This window comes from Chrysemys picta, chromosome 11, assembly GCF_011386835.1.
Source record: "Chrysemys picta bellii isolate R12L10 chromosome 11, ASM1138683v2, whole genome shotgun sequence".
Classification (NCBI taxonomy): Eukaryota; Metazoa; Chordata; order Testudines; family Emydidae; genus Chrysemys; species Chrysemys picta.
This window is the reverse complement of record NC_088801.1, coordinates 35,454,768-35,467,640: the sequence shown is the minus strand read 5'-3', so window position 1 is coordinate 35,467,640 and position 12,873 is coordinate 35,454,768. Positions and strand designations below refer to the sequence as shown.

The 12,873-nt window shown below is 41.4% G+C and overlaps 1 protein-coding gene across 1 annotated transcript in view; it reads right to left on the bottom strand.

The window, feature by feature from the left end:
• The window catches only part of LOC101941550 (sodium channel protein type 2 subunit alpha), a 116,664-nt gene extending 104,880 nt beyond the window's left edge, over positions 1-11,784 (bottom strand). Inside the window, exon 1 of the mRNA XM_065561783.1 lies at positions 11,532-11,784. The gene's annotated coding sequence lies outside the window, so the exon portion shown is untranslated. The remainder of the gene's footprint in view (positions 1-11,531) is intronic.
• Between the last annotated feature and the right edge of the window lie 1,089 nt (positions 11,785-12,873).

Below are 12,873 nucleotides of genomic sequence, written 5' to 3'. Positions count from 1 at the left end.
GTGAGTGCCAAGTAGGGTGACCAGATGTCCTGATTTTATAGGGACAGGCCCAATGTTGGGGTCTTTTTCCTATATAGGCTCCTATTACCCACCACCCCCTGTCCTGATTTTTCACATTTGCTGTCTGGTCACCCTAGTGCCAAGTACATGTTGCAAAGGGGTCGGGGGGAGAGGCATGTATGCAGGTGTGAGAGAGAGGTAGCTAATTTTAACTCATTTTAAAACATTTACAAAGTAAAAAAGGAATCCGTATGTAAATACAGTGCTACGCTTTGAAAAATGCTTCTAGTAGGCACCGAATTCTAACAGTTTATTGATCTCATGAAGCACTTATTGTTGAGTTGGGAACTCCATGAACACATGGAAAGCACAAGCATCCAACATGGAGGAAACTGACGTTTTCATAGACACTATATGAAAATTCTCCCTCAGGAGCCAAGCTGCCACTGACAGGTTCCTTGCAGCTGCACAGTACCAGCTGCTGAGAGGATGCTGCAGGAGTTAATTCTGCTTGGAGTAATATTAACTCCCACTGGGATATATGTTAGGCTCAGAGGGCAGAATATCATAAGTCCTGTTTCCCAGTTCTTTCCCTATCAGCCCTGCATAGTCTGTGGAGCCTCTGCCCCTATGGAGCTGCAGCAGAAGGGGCTTCCATGGGCTCAAGAGAAAGCGGAGGTGGAGGAGCATGTGTTCCCCTATACATCCCCTGCCCAGCTATGCTCAACCCGGTCCCTTGTGCTCATGTTACTGAAGGGAAAAATTTGGTCTTTTATCAGGGACTTGCTGGTTATCATATCTATTTCCAGATTCTAGCATGTGGAAGCAACCTAGCTATAGTCATCCAGGTAGTTAAGTTCTAGCCAAGGTAAATTAGGCCAGTATTTATTTGTAAACATTTGAGGTTTCTTTCTTTGTATTTAGTCTTACAAAGTTTTATGGGGTAGCAGTTCCTACAGTGCCTCTCAGCAAGAAGCAGCACATAGTTCAGTGTGCAGATGGGTCCACAGCCCAGCTGCTAGTTCTTTGTACTCATGTTATGTGATATTATTGATTATAAGCAGGTCTGGTAGCTCTGCATATGATTAGGTGCCAGATGCTTCCCCTTGTAAGACACGGATTTCAGTTGGCTAGAGTAGCCAAACTTTAACTATTTGGATTGAAATTTTCCATGCTGGATAACTGATTCAGGCTGAATATTTTTTGAAAATTTCAGCCAAAATGGTTCAGCTGTTTCTGAGAATGAGGCTAGGGAAAGGTTTGTTTTGCTCATGCTAAAAAGTTCTGGTGACTTATCCTTTGAAAAGCTCTAGGAGCCCTAGGCTCTGGAGCTGAGATTTGAAATTTGGCACAGGTGTAGCCTTTGTGTCAGGAAGTAGCTTTTGCTAGACCCATGAAAATTTGCCCAAATGCTACCAAGTTATAAGTAAGGCTATGTCTTTGTCACAGAGGTTGCACAAGTCACGGAATCCGTGACTTCCAAAAACCTCTGTGATTTCAGCTCATAGGCGGCTGGGGGCTGGGACCTGTCACCTGAGGCGGTGGGGGGCCCCCCAGTTCCCAGACACCATGGGCGGCAGGGATACCCCGCAACTTCTGGTTGCTGTTGGCACCCCACAGTGGCCGGCTGCCACAGTGGGGGTACACGCAGCTCCTGGCCATTGTGGGCGGAGGGGGGGGGCATAGCTCCTGGGTGCCGCGGGTGGCAGGGTGTCCCCTGCAGTTCCCGGCCAGCACAAGTGGCAGAGGGGACCCTGGAGCACCCTAAAAATAGCCATGACAAAATCTTCATCTAAGACAAAAGCTTAGGTATAAGCCTTTAACAAATTGTCATTTGCACATGCTAGAACTTCGCAGCTAAAAACTCTGAAGATACTGTCTGCACCCGGTATGCTCCAGCTCAGAGCTGAGCAGGATTTTTCTTGTAATTGCAGCTCTGGACTGCTGCGGGTCATCATTCTGGGTCTTGGCACCTGAACTAAGAGCAAGAAGGCTTCCTCTCTTTTGTTCTCAATGACCCTCCCCCACCCCCTGGCTGGCACCCAGAGCATGGCAGAGGAAGCCATGTGATCCAAAAGCAGAGGAGACTAGGGCTAGACCTGGGGGGAGGGAAATGGGGACAGGGGTTGGGGTGGGAGGAGACTGGGAGCTGCAGGGAGTGGAGGATTCATAGGTTTTACCATTAGATCACCTAGTCTGCCCTCAGAGAAGACCTGGACTGGCCAGGCAAGGAGATGGTGAGCAAGCAAGGGAAACAAGGGGTGGAGGGGGAATGGGAGGCAGTGCAGGGGTGTGGGGAGATGGACATCAGACGAGGAGCCAGAAGTGAAGACTGAGACTGACAGGGCAAAGATATTGGGATAAAGAGCCAAGGCCAGGAGGCGATTGGGACTGGGAGACACAAGAGATGGGGAACATAGCTGCTGCAGAAAAAGAAGCAGATCAGATGAGGAGCCAGAGAGGGAGCGGGGACTGGGACTGGGTGGGCAAGGAGACTGGGATTAACAGTGGGCTGCAGTGAGGAAGACTGGGACTGGGAGAAAGGGCACAGATTGGAGGGAATGAGGTTGAAGGGGCCAGGTTAGTTGGAGCAGGCAGAAGAGTCTGTACTATTAGAGCACACTCTCCTCCAGAACCCATGATTTCTGACTCGCACCATTCCTCTGCTGTCAGCAAATATCTGAAACCCATTGGTAAAGTGTCTCATCCCCTTTCAGTCCTGGTCTACATAGAGGATGATAACCTACTACTGTTATCAGTTACTCAGATAACTCAAATGTCAGAGGTCTGTGCAGTGAATCCAAAGCTTCCAACTCTGCTGATGACCCATGTGGGTGTCATTATGATGCCACATAATGGAATTTCTGTTCTTTCAGTTTGCTTTTTTAAAAACCTAAGAAACTAGACACATGTACACATAGGATGGATTTGCTCTGGAAATGAATCAGGGTATTATCTGTAGGACCCTTACCTCATTTGTTGCAGAAGTTAGAAAGTTTGCTGGGAATGATGCAGGGGACTGCAGGAAGAGAAAGGAGGTTCTCAGGATTAAAGCAGGTGCATTTTGTCCTGGAGAACTGGATTCTCTTCCTGCTTCTGCCACAGAATTCCTATGTGCTGTGGGTTAGTAATTTAAACCAAACTTTTCAGATATGGTCATTAATTGTGTGCTCCTCATTTTCTGGTTGCCTGATTGAGGTTACATAGGCAACTTTAATTCTGGTATTTCCTAACTTTCGAGTGTTTGCAACCTTAATTTTTCTTTTAATGTAGTTTCTTTGTGTGTAATATTTATCTAACATTTTATATCTCCAAAGCTCTTTATTAAACACTAGCCAGTTAATTTTCAAAACACATTGCTTGGTATCAATACCCAAGTGGGAAAAGGAACCACACAGAAGATGTATGATTGGCCCAAAGACCCACAATGGTAGAGCTAGGATCAGAACTCAGGAATTCCTGATGTACTGCTGCTTATGGCATTAATTTTTTACAATGGCAAACTACTAAACCCTGAGCACCTCTACATTAGTGTGGTCAGGCCTGTCAAGTGAACATTTCAAAATGTCATTTTGTGAGACAGAATACAGGCTCAAAATTCTCTACTTTTTAACCTAAAATAATAGATTAGGCCAAACAGTGTGAAAACAGTCCCTGAATGACCAGCTAGGTGATCTGTGTAGGCCAGAGCTGTTTGATCATTTCACGTTTTCCTACTTTGGGCAGGCTGCTATACTGAGAAAATCTGGAGCTGTGGCATCACAACAGACTATTTTGCTCCCTTGGAAAAGCAGGTTTCACCAGTGCTCCCTTGTGACTTGACCAGCATGTTTGTTTCACTGGGTAATGAAAAGATCAGTAAGATGCACAGCATTAAGAAGCATTAAGCAGATCTCTATTGTGTTTGGGTTTTTTATCTGAAAGAAAATTGAGTAGTTAATTGGCCCACAATTAAATAGAAATGCCATTTAAAAAAAATTGCAACAGCTGGCCAGGCCAGCTTCCACTTGCATTATACATTGCTGTGATGACTTAAAACTTTATAATAGAGAGCAATTAATTGGGAGCATTGTGAGCAGCATAAAACATGTTTATAGCTCAAGTTATCCTAGGGGACAAAGTGCATACGGCAGACATAGGCGGCTGAGGGAGGGCAGAAAGGTGATTATCACTATTCCACTGAGAAAACTAGCTAGAACTTGGGGGTAGCAAAATGTTATCCAAAGAAGAATGAGTCTGCTGTAAACAGGAGTTATAGCTGTGCTGACTGATTGGGGTCTGAGAGTCCTACTATGTGACTAAATTCCCGCCAGCTTGAGATTGTGTGCTTAGCTGCTTTTACATTTTAAAACTAAGATTTAATACTTTGATACATTTTAAATATTTTTGAACATACTAATATATAAATTTGCAGGTTATTGAATTTAACAAGAACTCTTTTTCCAAGTGCTAACAGATCAGGATTCTTGTCATCTCAAGCTCAAGAATGGAACAGGAATGGACTGGAAGAGTGGCATGATATGAACACACCTACACTAGCACCCTTGGGGGCCACCAAACAAAACATGGGAGCTGGAATTTTTCCACCATTGCAACCCTAAGTTTGGACAGGCTGGTACTTTGTTCAGTTTCATAGGGACTAAAAAAAAAATTAAGGGAATTAAATTTTTAGTCTGTCAACCATTAAAGTATCACTTTAAACCCGCAAGTTAAAGGAAATTGACTGTTCAGAATCATCTGCCAAAATCTAGTCCAAACAAAGTGCAATTGCACCCACTGTGACTTGGCGATTTGGGGCTAGATCTGTTGATTTCAATGTAGTAATGTCAATTTATACCTGCCGAGAATCTGGCCATTGCATCTTAACTGTACGTTTCCTTTCTTTTGGCATTCCATTTTGATCAATTGTGCCTAACCCTGTGCAAATCAAGGGAGTGGAGGCAAGAAGCCTCCCCGGAGGGATGGCTCACTCCCCTTCCCCTTAGCCAGCAAAACTGGCCCTTTTTAGAGGGAAAACACATTACCCTATCACCCCTCTTTCACAATATCTCCTGGGGGCACTGTACTATCCTGCAGTGCACCACTGCCAGGAGCAATGCACCGCTGCACTACCAACAATGTTCAACTGAGCTAAAAACCAAATAGAACTTTTAATATTTTGTTAACACAGCCCTCTTATCCCCCTTTCCTGTCTTATCAACTGAATTTCTGTTCTTCCTAATCTTTTACAGATTTTACACATCATTACACTACTTCCTCCCTCTCCCTGCACTGGATTACTCTCCCCTTTTTATATTTCCTTTTCTATGTTCTGATCCTTTTTTGTCTCTCTTTTCTCTTTTCCTTTGATTCACGCCCTATGTATTCTTCATTTTTTCTTTGTCTTTTATCATGCTTTCTGAGTGAAGTATTCAGTATCTGTCAGAGCCCTAAATACCTCCCCATCTCTCCCATGTTTTTCATACCAGCATCCTCAAGTTTCTGCATCGCATCCACCATCTTTCTCACAAACGACAGGATGTGATTCTCTGGAGAATGTGTGAACTCCTAATCTTTAATTTGCAAGAGATAACTTGGCTAAGAAAGGCACAATAGCCCCTCCTCCAAGTCTGGGTGTGTTCCCAGCCTCTGACAACCCAGGGATCACGACATCAGCCTCAATTTGCATCCAAGTCTTCCACATAGAATTAGAGATCATCACCTTTATGCCTTCAAGCAAGCTCTCATATTTAATTATTTTTTTCTGATGCCTACTGGTGAAGTAGAGTAACAGATTGTCACTGTATCATTGCTGACCTTTCACTTTGGCTTAGAGAACCAAGGCTTTGCGTCAGATAATCAGAAATCATCTAATTCATAAATTATACAGTTGGAAAAAGTGCAAGTAAGATCTTATTACAGTCACAAATGTTGTATATGCCCTTGGAGCGCTTTGAATGTTACACTGAAAAATTCCTTACTCTGTTGAACCCCTTAGGGTAGTGATCTTCCTGAATGTTTGGACAGTTCCTAGAACAATGTGGGTGCTACTTCAATAGCAATAATACGCCTAAAACATTTTGGGAGTTTGAAAATATTACTACTTATAATAAAATAAAATGTGATGGGAGCAATATCAGGACCGAAGTGAATTAATGTTTTGCCTGATCAGATACTTCAGGATCAGGATCAGAGTTACTGAAGCTCAGTAACTGAAGTGATGTAAGTAAACAAGAATCAGAGTGTGGCTAATTAAAACACACATAATGTCTAGGAAATAACATTTTAATTTCAGACTTTGAAAAGAGTATCACAAACAATTAAACTCTAAAAAACTGATAAGAGCAGAGAACACTGGTCATTGCCTCTCTGGAGTTGCAAAAGCAAAACTATAGTCACTCTGTCCTTACCTTACCTCATTTTGTGTAGGTACTTGCAATCAGAATATCTTTTGGTCTGTGATCTTACCAAGTACAAAGAGGTGAATTTAGGGCAGATTTTATTTACTTTTGACAGTTTGTGTCAGACCCTTAGTTTCAGAATGAGGCATTTGTATTTGTCACTAAGCAAAAACTACATTAAGAGTCAAATATGCTCAGCATTGTGAAATTGCACTGAGGGGGCAAAAAGAAATGGTGTAGAAATCCTCTTATATACAGTACACACACACAGAGAGAGAGAGAGAGAGAGAGAGAGAGAGAGAGAGAGATCTCTGCCTCACACTGAAGACTCGGTCCTACAAGATAATCTTGTGAAATGCTGAGTAAGTCCTACAAGTGGAGTGCAGCTTCAGTACTGGCCAGTGCTTGTTGGCTTGAGGGGATACTGTTATCTGGCTGGAGGCACAGTTACATCTCCAGTCTGCTATCTTAAACATGGAGATCAGCAGCACATGTCAGTGTAACATGGACTATACTGCACCCACTTCAAGGATTACAGAGCTACCTCTCCAATGTGCATATCCCAGGAGCTCACTGGAGAATTTTTCCTGAGGTCTCCAGCCACAGTATGGCTCCTCCATACTGCCTTGCAATCCACCTCCAGGATGCAGAGCAGAATCTTACCCTTAGCTATCATTAACCAAGTAACTAACAACTGCAATATAATTTGAATTTCACTTTATCCTTCCAATCACAACCAAGATAAAATCACTAAAACATTGTCTTAAATATAACAAAGTTTAAAAATTAATCAGCTTTGAAGATGTCACCATGACAGTGTGATGATCCACAACAGGAGTAGCAGAATCAGCCTTCTGATTAGAATGTACAGGAAATCTAAAAGTTTGGCCAGGTTATAAGCCTCTACAACATTTTTTACACATGCTCAATAGAGGCTTGATAGAGACTTTCAGTAAACATTTCCAAAGATTTCATCTGCAGTGAATATGTTCCAGCCTATTCCATCAGGGCTTAGCAGCACTTTCATCCCAATTGCTCTTCCTGGCTGCCAGGGACTACTGTGATACTTAGCACTAGAACTGAAAGCAGAAAGATTGTCTCTCATGCATTGTGAATGCTCCTACTGCTGACACCTAGACAGCACAGAGGACAAGGAGGAAGCAGCCTGATTCAAAAGAATCAGGGGACTGTGAAGGAAATAGGAAAAAGGGAACAGATGCAGGCTGGGAGACAACGGAAGCAGAGGTAGACAGGAATAAGCTAGAGGGGAAGGTTGTTATTCAGTATTTCTTTTTATCTTCCCCATTTAATGTGCGGCCTCAGGCCTTATTTACTGCATACACTCCAAAACCTGCACTTAATACAGAATTATGTTTCAGCATGGACTTTCCTATGGCTCTTATTGCTGTAGTTAGTATCTAGTGATTCAAAAACTAATGAATTTATCTTCACAACACCACTGTGAAGTAAGGTAGATTGTTCCCATTTTACAGATGTAGAACAGAGGCACAGAGAGATTAAAGCCAAAATTGTCAAAAATATCTACTAAACTTGAGTGCCCAACTTGAAATGCTTGATTTTTTCAGAGTACTTAGCATTATATAGTGCTTTATATGTTCACACATAGAGGTCCCATTGACCTCAGTTGTAGTTGGAAGTGCTCAGCACTTCTGCAAACCAGGTTTCAAGAGTCTCAAGATAAGCACCAGGAAATGAAAAAAAACTGTTGTATCAACCAGGCAAGGTATGCCAGCACCCAGTCTGCACTGGATGACTTCACCGTAGAACCATAGAACCAACATAAGACATTGCACGGGAACCGGGGCTTGAGAGATGGCCTGTCAGATCCAGACAACCACCTACCCGGACTAGAGACTGTTATGTAGTATCTACAGTGTTTTCAGTGTAATATTTTTGCCAATAGTATAGTGTCTTGTTTCATATTTGTTCCTGTGGTTAGAACAACAATGTTTATTTTATTTGGGAAAGTTTCTTAAGAGAGGAGGGAATGTGGTGTTTAGATGCTGCTTGTATTATTAGGACTGGGAGCACTGGCTGTTGGGAGTCTGAAAGGACAGGAAACAGGAAGGAGGGGGGAGGAGTTGAGGCTGAGTGAGAGTTACAGAGGGTGCAGCTGCAGCTTGGTAAAGAGGTTTCCACTGTAAAAATAAAGTCCTGTTGAAGCTTGATAGTACCTTGCCTGGGTGATACAACAAAAACACAATTAGTGACTACCTGTGAAAAGTTTGGTTTAAACGACTTGCCCCATATCACAAAAGCACTCCAGGACAGAGGCGGAGATGGAATCCAATTATCTAGGTGGCATTCAGTCACCTTAAACAGAGACCATTCTTTCTCTATACATTGCACACGTTCCAATTTATGCAAAAATAAGACAACAGGGCTCCTATAGAAAACAGACCCATACACTACACAACCCTGATTTCATTCTTAGAGCACCATCCATCCTGTGCACTAAATGAGATAGGAATCTTGTGCGGGAAAAGTATGTGAGCATGTAATTATACAAGGACAACCTTAATTATGATATTTCTTAACTTTTGAGTGCTTGGCTTTGCAACGTTCATGTTCTTTTACCTTAGTTTTTTGTATGTAATGCATTCTTAATTAGTAAATATTTACTTAGCCTGCAGAAAGGCAATGGAAAAACAAAAATCTCAGTTCCACTGCACAAAGAGTCTCAACAATGCAGAAATCATGGGAGGGACTGTGTTTTCCCTGCTTACACACAGCAACCTTTATATGAAGCAAGTATGGTATTCCACGGTAGCAGTCCATACCCTTCCATACTGTAGTGTTTTGGATCATTCATGCAGCTACTGTCGTTTTCTTTGTTAATAAGGGAGTGCTCTCAATATCACTAGGCAGAGGGTTTAGGGGTTGGGCAGGGGCAGGGAAGACTTGTGACCTGTGGATCTGTCACTAATGCAGGTCCACTGGTCAAAACCTCTAGAGAAAGGGCAGGAGCCACACACAGTACTGCAGTTCTGAGGCTACAGCAGCAGCTGCAGAGCAGCTTTTCTGTGATGGGAAGAACTAGACATTTATATGGATAATGAGAACATCCTAAACTACATTTGATAGGATGAACATACATTGTAAGGGATATAAGTCCTCACCCTTTTAGGCAGAAGTCAACCACTATCTGGTGGGGGTTGGGAGGAAACTTCCCCTATAGTCATCTTATTTCATAACTGTGCACTACATCTTGAACCTTCTTCAGAAACACTTGGTACTGGCCGAGAGGATGCTAGACCACTGCTTTGATCCTTCATTTCCCACAACCGTCATGGATGTCTAATGTGCACAGCCAGCTTACTCAGAATGTGAATGGCTTTGGAGCCAGGATTTGCCCTGAAGGTTCACAACTGGAATTTTCATTGAAAGATCAAACCTCAGGTAGCCACAGTTCCATCTGTCCTGCTAGGTAACTTCTATTTAATAACACTGAGTTCATGTTTAAAAAAAGATATTGTCTTTGTGAGAACAGGTGTAATTTTAAAGCAAAAATACTGTGGTTCCAATTTAGCAAGATACTTAAGCATGTGCCTAATTTTAAGCATGTGAGTAATCCCATTGATTCAGAATTATTCATATGCTTACAGTTAGGCACATGCTTAAGTACCTTGCTTAATTAGGGTCTATAGGCACAAGGGGCCATCATCCTTAATAGAAACCAAACCTATTTTATCATAATACAATCATCACTGAAGGAAATAGCAGCTCAGCTAGGTACAATGCTTTCACCTGCTCCCCAATTCCTGGCCAAGAAGGGAGGAACCCTTCCACCTCATGAAGACAGCAGTAATTTCCCTATATCCACTACAGTAGCCCATCAACACACACACACACAAATCAGCAGTGCTCAGGAAAACACAAGGGGTAAATCAACATGCACTGAGAGCAAGAGCATATGTGAAACCACTTTACATTTCATATATGTCAGAGAATCTTGTTAGGCCAAGGTTGCTTCTAGCCCACAAATCCTTATTGGTAAATTCTTCCTGCTTTGATAATGCGGACAAAATCTACCTCTATACAGGCACAGGAAAGCATGAATAATGGCTTTTCTACTTCCCTCCCTATGAAATGAAGCAAGGTATTTTAAAATTAATCAGACCCTCTAATTTCTCACGCTTAGGCTTCATGCCCTTCTTCTGAGCTCTGGCTGTGTACTCCAGTGCTTTTCTCTAGTGCTTTCCCTGGCTAAAGAAATCTTTTTGTAGTCAGGAAAAGGTAAGGAAAAATAAAAAACAAGAATTGAAGAGACAAGTCATGGAGCTGCATGAGCTCTCCACCCCCTGAGTCATTCTGCTGTCTCTCACAGTCTGTGATATGTGATTAAAAATAATAAAGAAAAAATCATATTTGTGCCTCAAACAATAAAGAATGGAATTTTTAAAATAAAAATTTAGCCTTCGAATATAAAGCAATTCACATTATGTGTCTTATGTGAAGTCCGCAGTGGTGTAAAATTGTATTTCATTATAGGTATCCTCCATTCTGTCTTCAATAAGGGAGAGGCTATTTTTATTTTATTTAATTATTTATGTAATTATTTATTTTGGGGGATAAAAACCCAACAAATCTCCAATACCTTCCAAGAGAAGGAATTTAGAATATAAAGCAAAGCCTCTGTCTGAAGATGGTATAGAGAAGCAGCATACCCCTGCAATATAAAGCTTGGTAATCTCACTGTCTTGTTAATATGCTTTAACATTTCACTCCAATTTGCATTTTGCATAAAGCATCAATATAACCTTCAGTGAAGAAATATAACACTTACAGATGACAACAGCAGCAACAACAACAAAATACTACCACTGTGATGAAAAAAAAAAAGAATTGATTCTAAACAAAATTACAAAATATACCTGAATTCTAAAGAATATAAGGCCAGTGAAACCCAAAGGATACCAAAATAATTTATTACTAGACCCAGATGTAATTTTAGCACAAAAACAGTATGAAAATGTTAGCCAGCTGAAAGGATGGCTTTGTATTCTCTGTTCCTCTTGTTGCATCTAATATTAATTGCAGACTAGGTGTGGCAGCATGAGAGAAGAACATTGGCATAAATGGGCTGAGATATATTGTCTGATAATTTAATGAAATATTCTGTTTTCTTACCTGATAAAAAGAGAATTACAAATCATAGCATAATATACATCCATATACTTATAGATGATCAGGCTCCTTCTGCTGCAGTTGTTCAGGTTCCTCAGCAAAGAAGCTTGTAACTCTTATATTTATATTAGCCTCATGGAAAGAAAGAAAGAAAAACCCAACAACAAAGAAACCTCTGCAGTATTCTGTCTCCTCTGCCCTAGCTTCCTGTTATGAGATTCACTCTATGGTCCCCAACATCTATCAGCAAACTGATGTGGGGGGAAGGGGTGTACTGATGGAGGTGGAGGGGTGGGGAGAAAAAAAGATAATGTTAAAAAAAAAAAGACAGCATATTACATGACAGCGCCACCTACTGGCAGAGAGAATTAGATCATCTAGTTTTTTTAACACCCTTATGGTCAGAACTGCAAGTTATCTTTAAAAAACTGGTATAATCACTATTTAGCCTACAACGACATTGATCTAAAAGAAGAAAATATGAACTATTGAATCTGACCACTAAACATTTAGTAAAGAGTGAGGTGAGGCATAAAAGACTTATAGTTTTCTGATTTTATATTAATAAACTTGTTTGACACAATTTTTGCTTTTGTTGGATCCATATATTATGAATCGCAAGAAAACTCAGGGCACTATAACATCTTCCCTTTGTTATATACCAACATGTGGCCTCTTTACATATAAAATTATCATCCCCATGTCAACCTCCTCCTAAAAATGACTTAATGTTAAAGATTGCTTTTTGGCCATACAATGCCTTCAGCCTTGGTTTGGTTCTGTATGACCTAAAGTACATTTCTATAATTCAAAAATTAATGATTTGATTCCTATGTAAAGGGATAGATGCTTGGGTTTGGGGCAATGAGCATAACATCACACAGGAGGAAGGAATTAAAGAAGTGTAAAACTCACTTTTGTGTTTCCCTAATTTTGGCCAGCCTCTATATAATTTTGGTCTCCATTGTAAATTAATCCATTAGAAGGATAAATACCAGGGAGGGAGAGGAGTTATTTAAGTTAGGCACCAGTGTGGCTAGAAGAACATATGGATATAAACTGGCCCTCAGCAAGTTTACTCTTGAAATTAGACGAAGGTTTCTAACTATCAGAGGAGTGAAGTTCTGGAAAAGCCTTCTAAGGGGAGCACTGGGGGCAAAAAACCTAACTGGCTTCAAGACTGAGCTTGATAAGTTTATGGAGGGGATGGTATGATAATGACACCTATAATGACACGTAGCAGCAAATATCTCCAATGGCAGGTGATGGGACACTAGACGGGGAGGGCTCTGAGCTACCACAAAATATTCTTTCCCAGGTGTCTGGCTGGTGGATCTTGCCCACA